This window comes from Ptychodera flava, chromosome 10 (assembly GCF_041260155.1).
Source record: "Ptychodera flava strain L36383 chromosome 10, AS_Pfla_20210202, whole genome shotgun sequence".
Taxonomy (NCBI): domain Eukaryota; kingdom Metazoa; phylum Hemichordata; class Enteropneusta; family Ptychoderidae; genus Ptychodera; species Ptychodera flava.
The window spans coordinates 21,414,275-21,431,442 of NC_091937.1; the positions used below are offsets into that span (position 1 = coordinate 21,414,275).

Consider the following 17,168-nt stretch of genomic DNA (forward strand, 5'->3'; position numbering starts at 1 on the left):
ATTGATACTTAAATATTTTTTTAAAATACCATTATTAAAAGAGGAAATATTTATTTCGACAGAAATATGAAAATATTTCCGTTAATTAATTTAAATATCACTTTTGATATCAATTTTGTGTTTTACATGCAAATACCATCACCACAGACCGTATATCACTCGATAGTGTAAAAGTGTGTTTAGAATAGTTAACAATGAATTTTCTAATTTCATATCTCATTTCTGCAAATTGCTTACCAGTGTAATTTATGGACATAAAGGGGTACGGCCTTCCTTGATAGCTCCACGCTTTCAAATGACGTATGATGTGGCTGTATGATAGGACTCTATGTGTTAACATTTTTAAAATATTGTTATTCTATTAAAAGGGGAAAATATTTTTTCCATATAATATGAAAATATTTCAGTGAAATCCATTTCAATATCTCTTTGAATATTCATTTTGTATTCTACATGTAACTACCTTTCATTTGATATATCACTCGATAGTTTAAACGTATGTTTAGAAAAGTTAACTATAAATTTATAATGATATCGCATTTATACAAATTGGGTATGCGTGTTTATTATGCAAATTAGGGGTTATGGCCCAATTTGGTAGCTCCAAATTGTCAATTTTCGTAAAGTAGAGATAATAAGCTTTCAAATGACGTATGGTGTGGCTGTGTGTTGTGGCTGTATGTGTTAAAATTTTTAAAATATCGTTATTCAAAAGGGGAAAATATTGTTTTCCATATAAACATGAAATATTTCAGTATAATCAATTTCAATGTCTCTTTGAATATCCATTTTGTATTCTACATGGAAAGACCTTTCATTTGATATATCACCCGATAGTTTAAACGTATCGTTAGAGAAGTTAACAATAAATTTCAAATATTATATCGCATTTATGCAAATTGGGTACCCTTGTTAATTATGCAAATTAGGAGGTTATGGCCCTACTTGGCAGCTCCACTTCGTCAATTTTCTTAAAGTAGAAATAATAAGCTTTCAAATGACGTATGATGTGGCCGTATGTAAGGTGAGTACATTAAATTCCTAAAATAAGGCCCTTTTTGTGGATTCGCCGCTCGCCTATAAGATATAAACGGTGTGTGGAGTTGCAATCCCTAATTTCATACCAATAAATAGTTGAAATATGGTGCCTTCCATCTACATTTTCCGCATATCTGAACTGAAAAGTTCGATGTAACACAAATGTGGTAACAAGTGATTATCCATCAAATCAAAGATTTCTCCATAAATTCAAACTAAAATGACATCAATAATGCATAAAGAGCCAGGTTATCCAACACACAGCTAATTATATGTCTGTTTATTCTGTTTTATGAAAGACGCGGAAAGGCCCCAGTGTGCGTATCCTCAACAAACAAAAAATCAATTGCAAAACTAAGTTCTGATATTTATTTTTCATAATGTGGGTAACACAACATTCAGTGTCTGGTGAATGAAATGAAAATTAATTCAGGTCAGAATAATACCACGCACTGTCTCTCAACCCTACCAGAGTAGGAAATGTTTCAGAATCATTCATCGGTATTTAACGGTTTTGGCATCAAATTGACGAATGATTACAAGGTTTTCGCTCGACTATAATTGATTCTAAAATACTCAAGAATGCCTATAAACAACATTTCACAGCTGGTTCCAGCAGATGTACAACCTAGCGCTTGTTACAACTCTTGACCATAATTTTGTCCACTATAAAATCTAATCTCGTACGCTATTGTGAGACGGTTTATGAAACAAGTGGGATTAATCGGCTGTGGATATTGGAAAATTCTACGAATTATTGCATGCTTTAGAAACCAACGACAGCAATGCCACGTGCAAATAAACTGACGCGATAGTCTGTAAGAAAAGGTACAAAATTAAAAACAAAGTGACAGCACTCTTTTCAGGAGGAATTGTACTTGTTTTATTGATTTCAAATCAGTTTGACAATCAGAAGTCTTTGTTTTCAAAAGCTCAAAGAGAGAACAAGGCCCAGAGAAAATGTTAGTGCTTCTGAACCAATATCCCATCGCTTGAAATCAAGAAAAAACATAATGGGCGCTGTGATCACTTTTCCATGTGAGTTAGTTTTTTTTTTTTTTTATTTAATTTTTTTATTGGCTTTCAGAAAAAGAAAGATAAAACAAAAAATAACAACAACAGAAAGGAAAAACCAAACAAAGAAAAAAAAAACAAACAAAAAAACAAAAAAGCAGGACAGTGCTTCGGTTTAAAATCTCAAAATTCTACTGGCAAAATAGACTTAAATTTGACCATTTTGAATCCGTGTCATCTTTATCAAAGAAACTTAATTTATGTTTATGTTTTTCTACTGTTATTCTTTCTTGTACCCATATTGTAAATTCTTGAATCTTTGGTATTCTGTGCAATCTGCTGCAATCATATATGTATTTCTTACCTAAAATTACTAAAACATTAACAGTGAAAGTATCATCTTTCGTTATAATTCCCATATAACGTTCTCTGGAATCAGTGTTATTGGAATATTACAATTTTTCAGCAAAAGCGATTCTACATCACTCCAAAATTGAAGAATATGTTTGCACTCAAAAAAAAGATGGACTATGTCTTCCACCCATTTGTCATTTGTGATTACATTTTTATTTTTAAAAATTTATTGGTAGCTATTGTACGTGTAAGAATCTTGTACTGAAAGCTTTGCAGGGCAGTATCGTCTGTAATTTTGAAGGTCAATGGAAAGAATTTTTTTAGGTCACCGACATGAAATCTTTCTATCCACTTGGTCGTACTGACTTGTGTTTTAACTTTGTTCATAACTGTACTTTGAAAAAGACTTAAATATACTTTCCTACATATTTTTTCTGAAAAACGCTGGTTTATTAATCGATTATGTGTTTTATTTCTTATTTTTGCTTTCAATTGCTTAGGAATAGCATCAATAATACTTATGAACTTCAACCTTTCTGATTGTGGTATATTGTATTTATGACTAAATTGATTAAATGTCATGACACAGTGATTTTCATCTAGTAAATCTTCCAAATTGCAGATACCATGTCTGTGCCACTTAACATAATGCACTGATTTATTATCGATTTGAATGTTTGGATTGGACCAAATGCACTGTGTGACTGGATCACTATCCTCGTCATCTTGATTCAATTGTTTCAGTTGGTCAGACCATGTCATCAAAGTATCTTTCCAGAACTTATTTTGACTAAAATATGTTGATGCTACATTCCTTGCAATTGGTGGAGTAAAATAGTGGAGACACTGACCACTAAATCCACTAACAGCCTTAAACCATTCCTTCCATTGACTTTCTTTATCACACATTAATCTATGAATCCAAGTAATATGTAAAGAACTAGCTAATGTTGACAAGTCTAACATGTTCAGACCGCCATTTTGCACATCACAGCATAATCTTAGTCTGTTTATTTTTGGCTGTCTGTTGTTCCATATAAAGTTAAAGAGAACGTCATTCACTTTTTTTACGAGAGTTGTGGACATAATTGGTAGGACTGACATAATATGTATGAGCTTCGGTATTGCCAATGTTTTAAACCACACATATTTTCCCACATAGAGTCAGAGATCTTGTCGCCCATATACTTAACAAGCGTTCAATTGAACTGACAACAACGGCAAGTAGTTTAGTTCTTCAATTATTTCAAGCTTTACATCAAAGGTGATTCCAAGTAGAGTGAAAGGTTCGTCAGACCATCGAATATTTTGTTTTGTTTCCAGCCGTTGCCCACAGCAGGCTTTTGAACCAAACCAAATCGCTTTAGTTTTATCAAAGTTTGGACAGAGACCAGATTAAAGAAAACTTTTCCAATATATTAAGGGCCTCCTGCAATGACCTTTGTGAACCATCTAAGAGTAAAAACGAATCATCAGCATACTGACCTAGTAGGAATTCTTTCTGACTTATGTAAAAACCTTTAACGTGGGGAGACCTTCTTATTGAGGCTGCCAAAAGCTCGACTGCTGTAATGAACAAGTAAGGCGACAATGGGTCACCCTGTCGAACTCCTCTATGAAGATCGAAAAATTGTGAAAAGTTCCCATTATTTATTACACAACTGTTTATATTTCTATAACAAATTTCTACCCATTTACAGAAACTTTCACCAAACTTGAAATATTTCAGTACTTTTAACATATAGTCCCATTCTATTGAGTCGAAAGCTTTTTCGAAGTCGATCAACAACATTAAACCTGGCAAATTCTTTTCTTTGGCGGTGGATAAAACATCGTAGACGAGTCTGGTATTTTCCCCAATAAATCGCCCTTTCAAAAAACCCCTTTTGATTTTCATGGATAATATCGGGTAACACACCTTTCATTCTATTGGCTAACACTGTTGATGCAATCTTATAATCTGTGTTCAATAGAGTTATTGGTCGCCAGTTCTTAAAAGTTGCCTGTCTTTATTTTGTTTTGGCAAACATGTAATTATACCTTGTTTTTGTGTTATTGAGAATTCACCAGAATGGAGAGCTTGATTTAATGACCTCGTGACGAATTTTCCAATTGTCACCCAGAACATCTTATAAAACTCTGGTGGAAAGCCGTCTGAACCTGGACTTTTATTATTTGACATACCTTTCAATGCTTTTGTACATTCTTCAATTGTCAATGCACCCTCTAATTTTTGACTCTGCTCTACATTAAGTTTAGGGATATCTTCATGGTCTGTCAGAAACACACTGTCAGTTATGTTCTCACGACCTCGTTTACTAGTATACAGTGCTTCATAATATGATTTTTGTGTATTTAAAATTTGTTGTTGTTCTGTTACAACTTTATCTTTTTCGATCAGTTTATATATGGTTTTATTAACATACTGTCTTTTTTCAAGCGAACAAAAATATTTTGATGGTTTTTCGCCTTCAGCTGACCACCGTGCTTTTGAGCGCAAAATTGCTCCTTCTACTTTAATTTGCCTTAATTTCTCGACTGATAGCTTTTTTGATTCTATTTGTCTAGATTTTGTGCAGTGGGGGAATCTGTAAACTCTCGCTCAAGATCTTCTATTTCTCTTTCTAATTCTCTTTCTTTTGCTTCTCTTTCTCGTTTTTTTCTACTGGCATATGATATGGAGGCACCTCTAATTTTCAACTTTATCATTTCCCATAACAACTGGTCAGGTATTGTGTATTTTTCATCTTCCTGGGTCGATGAATTGTGATCACGGTAATCGTTGAGAACTTCCCTAATAGTTTCATTGACTAAATTGATGTAATTTTTATCATTTAAAAGGGAGGTGTTCAGCTTCCAGAAACCATCCCTCTGCTATGATTGATAATAGAAACACTAAGCAGTATAGCTGCATGATCTGTTCTATACCCTGGGGAAATTTGACATTTCTCTGTCATTGAGGCAAAATCTGGAGAGGTTAAGAAATTATTATTATTATTTTATTATTATTTTATTTCGGACAACATTCGTCCATATAAATTACACAAAGAAAATACAGATACTATGATACAAAAAAAAATGGTGTTGGATATACTATCCATATATAAATTCATTCACTAACCATGAAAGATCGACTTTCTCCACAGGTTACGCAAGTCAGAACTGTAAAACAGTACATCATTAACCATTCTTACAATTGTATTTTCACTGCAAGATATTCTTTTCATCAGACTATACATTGCTTTCGTAAAAGAGCATCAAAACTATCAATCCTATTAGAAACAAACATAGAGCTTGCACTACTGCGTCTCTCATAGCCAAGAAAAATGCGAGCTGCATTATTGTAACCAACTTTCACTTGTTTCAAGACACCAGCAGTATAATTAACCCACAGATTACCACCATATAATTGGTAGCAATATGCTTTGAAAAGATTACACTTTACATTCAAAGAACATAATGAAAATTTTCTCAAGAGCATATTTGCAGATACATATAATGCTCTCTTTTGACGCTCAATGTCTTCATTATCACTAAACTGGTCCGTCACCAAATACCCAAGATGCTTTTTCTTTGCTACAAATGTAATTTCCATACCATTAAGATAAACAGATGGAGTGTGTACAATCTGAGTGCGTTTTGAAATGACACACATGCATTGTGTTTTCTTCGTATTAAAAGTAATGTCATGCAGGTCGCCATAGTGGCTACATATGTCAACCAGTTTTTGAGTTCCCTTGACAGAAGGGCTGATCAAACAGATATCATCAGCGTACATTAAGTGATTTATGAAAACACCACCTATGTTACATCCCACTTTTGAATTAACTAGTCTTGTACTCAGATGATCAACATAGACATTAAAAAGCTTCGGAGATAAAACTCCTCCCTGCTTGACACCATTGACTACTGTAAAACTGTCAGATAGGCAATTGGCCCAACGAATGAAAATATTCTGAGTTCTGTACCAGATAAGGAGAAACCTTACGAAAAGAATTGGTACATTTCTAGAGATCAGCTTTTTAAAGAGTGTCCAGTGATTAACTCGATCGAATGCCTTAGAAGCATCCATAAACGTAATAATAACATTGCTACCTCGTTTCCTATAATAGCTAATGATTTCTAATGAGAGGGCTTAAAACCAAATTGGTAGTGTGATGAATCAAGATAGCAATCAATCTTGCCCAGAATAACAAATTCCATGACTTTCGAAGCAATTGTTGACAGTGCGATTGGCCGATAATTTTTGCTGGCAAAAATAAAATGCTCAGGCGAGAGGAAATCAGGCCCTGCCGATTTCCCTAATTGTAAATTACTAATAGCATTTTTAACATCAGTGGGAGATATATGAATAGTATCATCCATTTTGCAACCATCAATACTATCAAGAACAGATGCCTTTTCTCTTGTTGAATGGACCACATTAAACAGATCACTGAAGTGTTTACTCCACATTTCAGCAATATTGGCATCGCCACTACAACCATGAATAGTATTAGGCCTGAGTGGAGATTTTGCATTTATTTTCTGAACGGAATGCCAAAATTTATTATAATTCCCTGTATTCAGATTTTTCGCAGTTGCATCAGCTTTGACTTGCTCAACATTACGCCTACAGATTCTCAAGGCATATTTAAAACGCGCATGCGTCAAGCGTTTGAAGTCAAATAACGGACCATGCCTGGGTTTGCCACTTTCACGCCATAATTTAAAAGCGTCTCTTGCAATAGAATGAATTTCTTTGAGATGGTCATTCCATCCAGGAACCGTATACTTGGTACTGTTACAGTGACTAGAAGATATCTCCATACCAGCAGAATAAAGACAATCTATAATATTGTCGTAAAAATTGGATATGCTCTGAGCATGATCAGTATTACTACAGTGCACATTAGCACAGCAAAGAGCATCAGTTGGAATAAATACATCAGATAAAAGTTTATCAGAAATGTCAAAATATCTATTACGTTGATTACAGTTCACCTTTGACCAGTTTATGTCTCTTCTATCATTATATCCATTGGTAGGTTCACATGAAGGTAGTATACTAGTTACACAAACTATACTCAGAGGAAAATGGTCAGAAAGTATATAGTCATATAAAACAGACATGGATTTAATACATTGATGAGCGCTATAAGTTGTGATACAGTGATCCAACCAAGACGTAGTGCCATGAACGTCGCTAACATAGGTAAATGAGCTTTTATTGAGAAGGATCTCATCCGAAATACGATAACTATATTCATTGCAAAAATTGTGTAAAGATGAACCAAAAATGGAATTTGCATCTGCATTCCAATCTCCGATTACCATATAGCTAAAACAATCACTAGATTGGACAATGGAATGTATTTTACCTAAATAGGCCATAAAATCATCATGATTTTCACTGCTACAGGTTGGCATATAAACACACAGAATTAACATCTTACGATTAGTAATATCAACCTCAATGCCTAATATCCTGTCGTCTTGAAATGAGCGAACTTTGACAGCATGACTGATGGATTTACGCCACAAAAATGCCAGACCACCATATGGTCTACCAATTAATAATTTTTCACTTGTATCAATTGGTGACTCACCATAGTAATCAAAGTCTGAATGAATCTCTGAGAGCAGAGAAATGTTGTCGTTGGTCAACCAGTGCTCTTGAAGCAAACAAATAATCTAACCGACTTTGTATTAGAATTGGATTTTTCCTTCGCCATGTGTATTTTCGCTTGTTTTCATTCCGTGCACGCCAAACATCTATTAAATTAAAATCTGAACACATCAAATCTACTGCTCCCTTGCACCAGGATTTACGTAAGTTCTGTAGCCAAATGTATCTAGTTCATGATTTCTAACAACATTCCAGTCACCTACTGCGATGATGGAATTATTTTCAAACATTTCTATATCTGCATGTAATGTTGAAAAGAAAACTGGTTCGTCGCTGTTTGGGCCATAAAGACATGATAACGTGAAACGTTTCTCCATGATTGTGATATCCAATAGAATATATCTCCCCCCGGGGTCACATTTAATTTTGTTCATTTTAAACTCAACATTTCTTGCAAACAAGATAGCAACTCCTCTACTTGTACTCGACCCTGAACTGAAATAACATGGTGCACCCCATTCATTACGCCATCTATTTACGTCATCATCCACAGAATGTGTTTCTTGTAAACAACAAATAGAAAACCGTTTTTGTTTCAGCCAAAGAAAGAGGTCTTTACGCTTCTTATATTTTTTAAACCAGGACATTCATAGAAATGATCTCTAACTTATCAGACATGAGAGTCAGGAAAACAGACGAAACAAAGCACTAGCCCTCGGGAAGAGCGGGAGAACAAAGGAAAACAAGGAGAAAAAATGCGAAAAAAGAGGGAAAAAAACAAAAAAACAAAAAGGAAAACAAAAAAGCGAAAAGCATCGCAACAAAGACGCTAACGACAGAGCCGTACTCATTTTGTCAAAGAACCCACAAAAATTGACATAAAAGAGGCTCCGTCCTGAAACTTGGTTTTGCTTGTCTACCAAAAATTTAACGCACTTCAAAGTTTTGTTGCCAAGTATTTCTGCCAAAAATAGACGCACTTCAAAATTATGTAACCACTCCATGTTGAAAATTACCATTTCAATATTACTGCTCATTAACATATTCTGAACAAAGAAGAAACCATTAGCACATTCACATTTTTGAATTTACAAATGTTTTGAGAGGCACAAAAACCATGGCGGACAAAGACTTCAAGAAAAGTTTTGGGATTGGACAATATAAAGATATAAACATGGAGGGGGAAAAATGAAAAGACCGCTTACATGGCTTAAATAATGATGTTTTGACGGGGCCGGTACTGGCACCCGTCAATATAAAGCTTGCCATTTCTAAAAGAAATCTTCTTTTTCTCTTTTCTGGCAGCATCCATGACAGGCTTCAGTTGTTTTCTTCTTTCTAAGTCTTCTCTAGGAAGGTCATTGGTTATAAAAATGCCTGTCCCTTCCAAAACGGTTCTTGCTCTTCTGAGAATGTGAGTTAGTATGTTGGAGCTGGATTGTAATGTTACTTGCACTAAAAAATTGTTGCAGCTCAACGGCCATACAAAATACACAACGAAGTAACTGCTTTCCATAGTGCATCACTTTTAACTGGAAAGGGTACATTAAAATACGAACATGTTTTTTTCTGATGATCTTTTCCTAACAAGTACACTTACTTCGATACAGCTGTTGCAACTTCTGTATATGATGTGACAGATTATCTGTACAATAGTTGTGATCATCTCTGTGTCTGTTTTTCTGTGTCAGAGATATATAGTCCTCTTGTAAAAAGCAAAAGTGAAATTCAACGGTCTTGAAATTTTATAGCAAAGACGTGGACAATTGTTTTTTTGCACATACTAATATCCATACATACAAGTCTGTTTTGCAAAGTGAATTGATCATTATGATATCTACAATTCATATGAAAAGCATGACAAGTTCCTGATACTTTTCTGTTTCCTCTATGAGAATTCAGTGTTAGAAAGCAACATGCACTAATATTTCACAATCACATTTTTCTTACAACAGTTCTGGACATCTTCTTTATGCATAAAAAGAGTGGAGTACATTCACAGCTCATTCAAAATACTGTATTCAAACTTTAGAATTGACAACAATTTCATTAAAACAGAGAATGACTGAATGATTAAATATATATATATATATATATATATATATATATATATATATATATATATATATATATATATATATACACTGAATTATTCAATTTATATTCCACCTTTTGTTTTACCTTTGTCGCAGGGGGTCAGCCTGTTTTCGGAAGCTGGAATAGCGTGGTCAGCCTGTTTTCGAAAGTTGGAATAGGGGGTTCCAGCCACTTTTTGACGTCAGCAAAAAATAATCCACCGGCCGAAGAAACTGACCAGTCCCTAAGATACCTAAAGACAGGTGTCCCCACTTTTCTTTATTTATTTGACACATTGATCGTTGCGATGTCTTTTGAATATGAGCCCTATTTTCTATTGAGGAGTCTAGCCGAGCCTGGGTTTGAAATAGTTGAGATAACATATCACGTGGATATATTTATTGCATCTGATGATCATACTTTTCGTCGGAAAAGTTCAGAATGAGGCTTCATTGTTCGGATACTCGGACGCTGATACGTTTCTCGTTTACACCATATGTATGTCTGGGAGGGTGCACTTATCCATTTATCTAAAGTTATTTATGGTAATTTCCCAAATCATTTTAATGACACAGGAAATGACAGGCATTTATGATCCACCTAGTGGCTAACGAAATATTGGAACTGTGTGAATGTGTTAGTTGTTGTGATAATGTATGCGAAAACATAGAGTAAATAAATTGTAGCCCCGAGCACCTTAAGTTATAAGATAATCATGTGCATGAACAGGTGACTTCATGACATCAGAAACTACAAGTTACACGACCACAATAATTGACAGAGGTGGAGCAAAGCCAACGGCAAGTAATCTGATCGATACATCTATGCGCTTTATTATTCCCGAAGTTAAATGTTATATATAGACAATGGCAAACGCATTTGTGGACCTTTCCCAGAATGATTCAAATACTATAATTTACTCTCATAGAATGTCTAAATGGACATTCATCGCTCGGTTAGAGGCCCCATTTAAAGTTATGTCGAACAAAACGAAGACGCTTTCGAGTTTGGGGTTAGAGTCTTGCTATGGGTCAATTTAGCGGTTGTGTTATAAATCATGGGTCAGTTTCAGTAGTGCTGTTGTATGCCGAGAGGATTATTCAAAGCTGATTTTAAAACATCAGTTTTGAAACAAGTGAGCTCTCTTTGAAGTAGACGGTAGAGAGTTTTCGATGATCCATTACTGTATCAAAGCCGTAGAAATTCAAAATTCCCATGGACATGGAAGAAGTGCATGCACATTCTGATTATACGATCTGCCAAGCATGCACATTGAGCAATTGTTCGAGAAAAATAGAGGGACACTCGCTATGACCTATTATTTGCACTGGATTCTTGTTAAACGTTATGACTGAGGCAAACAAATATATACATCGCTCCGAAACTACATGTTTATTAAGCTGCCTATCGGCAAGTTTCTACTTATATGTGCTATTGCCCCATTAACGCAAAGAAACGACACGGAGGCAAGTGTTTGGCCGAAATCCGGGGTTATGTATGTACCGTCACGGCGGGGGCGTCAAATCATCATGGCGGCCTGGACGGCGGTACCAGACTCCTGGCACCGTGCGTCAGGCAACGTGCTACCGGGCGCCCGCTACAGGCCCATGACAGTACCCCCCTGGAACTTTATTGTGAAAAAGCCATCAAAATAGTGAGATACAATATTCTTTTATTGTGAGCTGCTACCCTGCAGCGAGGCGAGGCAAGGTCTAAACCCTTCCCCCCGTGTCCCTCCAGACGTTAACAATGATTATAGCAAGCCATTAAATCACCCATAATAAATGGCATATTCATATGTTCCGTGCGATTGCGGGAATGTCTTGAACCTGCAGCTATTATATAGTAGAGTAAGTAGGGAGCATAATGTAGCAACGAATTAATGTTGACTTCACCGCTGCATTTCTGAGTCGGCGTACTAATATATACTGTTGGCATTTATTTTGTTTTTTAAGCTCATATAATGACCTCGGGATGTGGCCCTACTAGAACAGCCCCCTGCTCAAAGAATAGACATATTGAAGAAGACTTCTAGTGAAAATCAAATGCGTAGTTAATTTTCAACTGAGGCCATTAAGCGGGGTCACCCTGGGCCATAAGGGTCACACATAAGCTAGAGGTGATTGACGTTATGCTTATCACGACTGTTTGGGTTCTTAACAACTCTCTGGAATATTTACAGCCATCTGTTATTATTATTTTACATTGGAAGGACATTTTCTATGTTATCAACACATTTTTAGGTTGAAAATAAGGGTGAGAATGCGATCCATGTTTATTTTTATGGTGAAAATGTACTTATTTTTGTAGAGGCAGGTAGCCGAATGTCTAAGAGAGTAAACTCTTTCTCGGTGTTGATATGTAAGTATACAGTGTATGAGAAATATAAGGACTGTTAAAAGAAAAAATAACGTTGACGAAATAAAAAATGTACGTTTTTCCTTTTACATTAATTTTGTATTCGTCCCACTTGAGAGTGTGCTACTCCTTCATTGAATATGTCCTTCCTCGAATTCGACAGAAAAATTTTGCTCAATTTGAGAACATATTATCTGGTCATCGACAACTTTAGTACGTCAGGTGTTCGTTCCCATTGCTATCCTGATGTCAGGTAACGATTAACTTTTTTTGTTTGAATACTAGGTCATTGACGTAAATGAGTCGTTGTTAATCATACCCAATAGATTACTGTAAACAGCATACTGTATGGTTGGAGAGAAGTTTGCCTAACCACTGTAAACTGAAGCGGAATTTACAAGGTAGCACATAAAACCTTATCATAATCATTTTTCATAGATCGCGAACCCATACCTTTACTGACATATGGAAGGTCAGAGTATACCGAAAGTGATAGATACCCGTACCCATTGCTGTCCTAATGTGGCAAGTATTATTACGTTTCAGTCACCTAAATTGCAGTATCCTGACACTGCAGGTTAGATTTTACCTCTCGGTAAACACGGCATTTCATAAGAGTAAAGTTTTCCACCTTAAGAGGTCAATTTAAAATAACCGCCATGATCGAATGCTTCGTTTCACGACAGAACAGTGTGACCTCATTACTTTGATAACATATTTAGACGTCAACACTATGCAATGAACTGAGTTTCTCAGGGTTTCCGTGTGACGATCCTGATGTTAGGCTGCTGTTGGGGTTTAACTAACATTTTATTACGCAAATAATTGTTACATTGTAGTAAATTTTCATGATTTTATCTACGGAGGATTGAAGAAAAAACGATGATATATTTACAACCAGAAAAATTAAACGCGGTAGAGAATATCAATACACAGGCAACCCAAACACTATTTATAAGCCTATTGTTGAGTTTTTCTCACTTTTCAATATCAGTTCCTCTCCTTTTCTTCATGGTCTTACTGCTCGTAGTAAATAAAATAAATGACTATACAGCCTAACCTAGCCTCTTGACTCTTTACTCATTTTACACCCCATTACATGGACAATTGTCTCTCATATACACACATCCTTCAATTAATTAGTCAACACAACTAATTATGCTAATCCGTGGACTTATCAGTTTTATGGGTTGGTCAACATGGCGAAAGATAGGTTACTAAAATTTACATATCAATCTTTCCAATGTTGACTAACCCTTGAACTAGTTGTGTTGACTAATTAATTACAATATGTGTATATGAGAGATAAACGTCCTTTTAATGGGGTGTAAAATGAATGAAGAGTCAAGAGGCTACGTTTGGTTATATATCAATTTATTTTATTTACTCAGAACAGTCAGAGCATGAAGACACAGTCCCTTTATCCATAGAGGGACTGTGATCAAGAAAAAGGTGAGGAACTGATAGAGAAAACAGTGAGAAAAACTCAATAATAAGCTTATTTATAGTGTCTGGGCCGCCGGTGATCAATATAGCATTTTTGATAAAGCGAAAAACATCTGTGTTTCCGGAAACCCGAATTGCACTATTGAAAACCCTCTTACCCTATACACTATTTTCACATTCTACAAAATCACTCATGACGTAGTTAAATTTGCTGTCTTTTGATAGGTCATACTGAAATGAAAATAGAAAGTAAGGGAAGTTACCGACCCACTCTATCTCAATGTCAAGGTCTTGCGAATATCGATAATTTTGTTCTCGCTTAAAGTAGCTAGAATATTTTCTTTCAATGTTCATCATCATAAAATCGTTGATAGGAAGATATACAGAAATTAGCACGTTGCTTACCATGGAACTGACGCAGACACAGTCAAACAAATATTTGATGCAAACATGTTTGTTCTTCTGGGTGAGTATTCGGTTGATCATGAGAGAGCGCTAACTGTGGCTTTTGGAGCTTTGGTATTATTAACAACAATGACTCCTATGCGTCCATGACCTAATATTCAAACCGAAAAAAAGATGTTCTAAAAGTGAGCACTTTTTTTCTGTCATATTCTTCGAAGGACATATTAAATCAAAGAGTTGCAGACTCTCATTTGGGGAAATGCAAAATTAATATAAAGGGCAATCATGTGAAAGCGACAGGGTAGTTTTTGTGTGTTATGCGGAAATTCGGCTTTTATAATTGTGTATAAAAATTTGACAAACCGAATAACAGTCATTCTACCGATTTTCGTCCATCATGGCAAGAAACCGCACGATTGTCCTTTACAAGTGAATCCAAAATTTGGAGTGAAAACTATGTAAGAGAGGCATGTGATAAAATCATTTTAGAAAACGAACATATACCCTAAGAGGCAGGATACTATTTGCCCTCCTAACTCTGAGCAAATTGTCATTGACAACTGCTCTCAGGCACATATTCCGTTGTTTGGAGAATATATATTGCTGTTTACACATTCAGGTAATCTACATCCAGTCGAATATTTAGTATTTCACATTGTACTCTTTGGCGTACATAATGAAAACATGTGGCTGACACATGACAAGCATAAAACACAGAATTTTGATCCGTGACAGTAACTGAGACCATTTTACTTTGATTGTATTTTGACATATATTTGAAATATTTTGCAACTTTCTATTGGGTTACTTGTAGATAAATATGCTCACTTAACAGGTATGAAGAAAACGACACTTTACAACAATGATTGAATAAGGTCAAAATTATTTAAATATAAAGGCGTGGTTCTTTCTACAATGAACAGAGTTTCCGTCTGTATTGGATTTCGCTGTTTGGCATTCCACGAGACAGTTATTAAACGTGTGAATTATGGTCCTTACTGGGGTACAACAAAGTTAATAACGAACTATAACTGCCAACGAGGAAGACATATATATATCTTATGGGTAACTAACTCTTTTCTTTTACGAATCTATGCAAATCTTTTAGGAGTATATTTTATATATAATCCCATTGTATTTTTATGTTTGACGTCATCGTATACTGGTACATATACATCGTATACAACTTCGAGCCGAAGACAAGACGTTGTGCGGCTCCGCGAAAAATACGAGTATAGGATGACATTAAACAGAGTAAAAAATACCACGGGATTATATAATATTATTTATCACATGAACAGTCTTCTTTTTTTTCTTTTGACGTAGATGGACTAAAATTATTGTAACATATTGCATGAATTTCGTCGCGATTTGTGATTTACTTACGCGCATTACTTCCATTTAATGGGTAAAGCGGCCAGTCACCCAGGAGATACTTTCATTAATAAATCATATTAAGCTGAAATTTTGATACATCGAATGGTATCTCTACCAACCAGGCGTACGGATTCGGTCACGTGAACGTGTCAATCATTGTCTCGCGCTGTACCGATGCCAAGGCAAGTTGGCAATTGGCCGATATAGCTTTCACCGTGCTAGCGAGGGATAGCCATAGTATTCAGAGTTATTCAGAATATTTACAAATAGATTTAGAAGTAAACACGCGACTCGATTTTTGGCAGTGCTCTCACGCAAAATATTCAAATTACAATTTCGTACACCTTAAATAGTTTCATCACAAATTTAACCGTCTTCTCGAAAATCGCGGTCAGTCGCATTGTCTTGAAGATATCGACCGTGTTTTGAGGCAAAATGTGCAAGCATACTACCATTCAGCGCACGAGGGCAAAGCAATGAGTACGCGATCGATAGATCCAACAGACGATCTATCTATCAAGCACGTGTACATCCTTTGCAGCATATTCGGCAATAACTTCATATGGTCCGTCCTGTAGTTGCCACGGTGTGGGATAAATATCAATGACCTATTTAATTGATGACGAGTTCAACTATTCTGTAGAGGCTGACCCGTATTGACTTGGACTAGTGTAGACTGGTGAAAATACGAATTGAAAGATTTTGTGGTTGGTAGATTTAAAGTCATCTGATCAATTTACTGTGCCATACCTGGAAACTACAATACCACAGATGATTATACCACAAAGATCGGATTCCCAAGATATACCCAATTCACGGGAATTACTAAGAAGCCAAATTGAGAGCAGAGTTGTTTGCATAGACTAATTAAAGTTATTTTGGACAAAAGTGGAACGTGATGATAAAAGAAACTTGCTCCGCACTGCTCTCCCGCCTCAATATAAAAGCTTTTGATATCCGTTTTCAAGTGTTTTTTTTTTGCTTTTCCGTCATGCCTTCCAGCGATCTCCATATGCCACTACCTCTTCCCTTGATGCAACACCCTCAAACTACCCTGTCTCTGTCACACGATTGCCTTTATATAATTTTGTTTTCATCCGAATTGGTCGTCTGCTACCCCTTGTTTTGAATTTGCCCTTTGTCGAATAAGAGAGAAAAATAGTGTTCACGTCCTCTTTGAGAACATGTTTTGGTCATCAACAACTTTGTCCGTTGTTCGTGCATATTTCTCTCCTACGGTTGTATGGTAGGCTAGAATTAATTAAACTTTCGGTTTGAATACAAGGTCATCGACGCCAAAGACTAGTTGTTGTTCGTCACACTCAACAGGTTAATTGTTAACCAGTGTGATATGAGAACAGTTTGTCGAAGTTACCTTGCTGTACCTGGAACCTTATCTGTTTCATCGACGTCGTAAATATTAGAGGTCACAGTTTGTTAAAAGTGATTAATACCCGTGCCTGCTTCTGTCCTAATATTGCATGATTTATCT

General features: G+C 35.7%; 1 protein-coding gene across 1 annotated transcript in view; it reads right to left on the bottom strand.

Moving 5' to 3' along the window:
• LOC139142231 (neuralized-like protein 4) overlaps positions 1–17,168 on the bottom strand; it is a 61,348-nt gene that overhangs the window by 20,557 nt on the left and 23,623 nt on the right. The window lies entirely within an intron of this gene.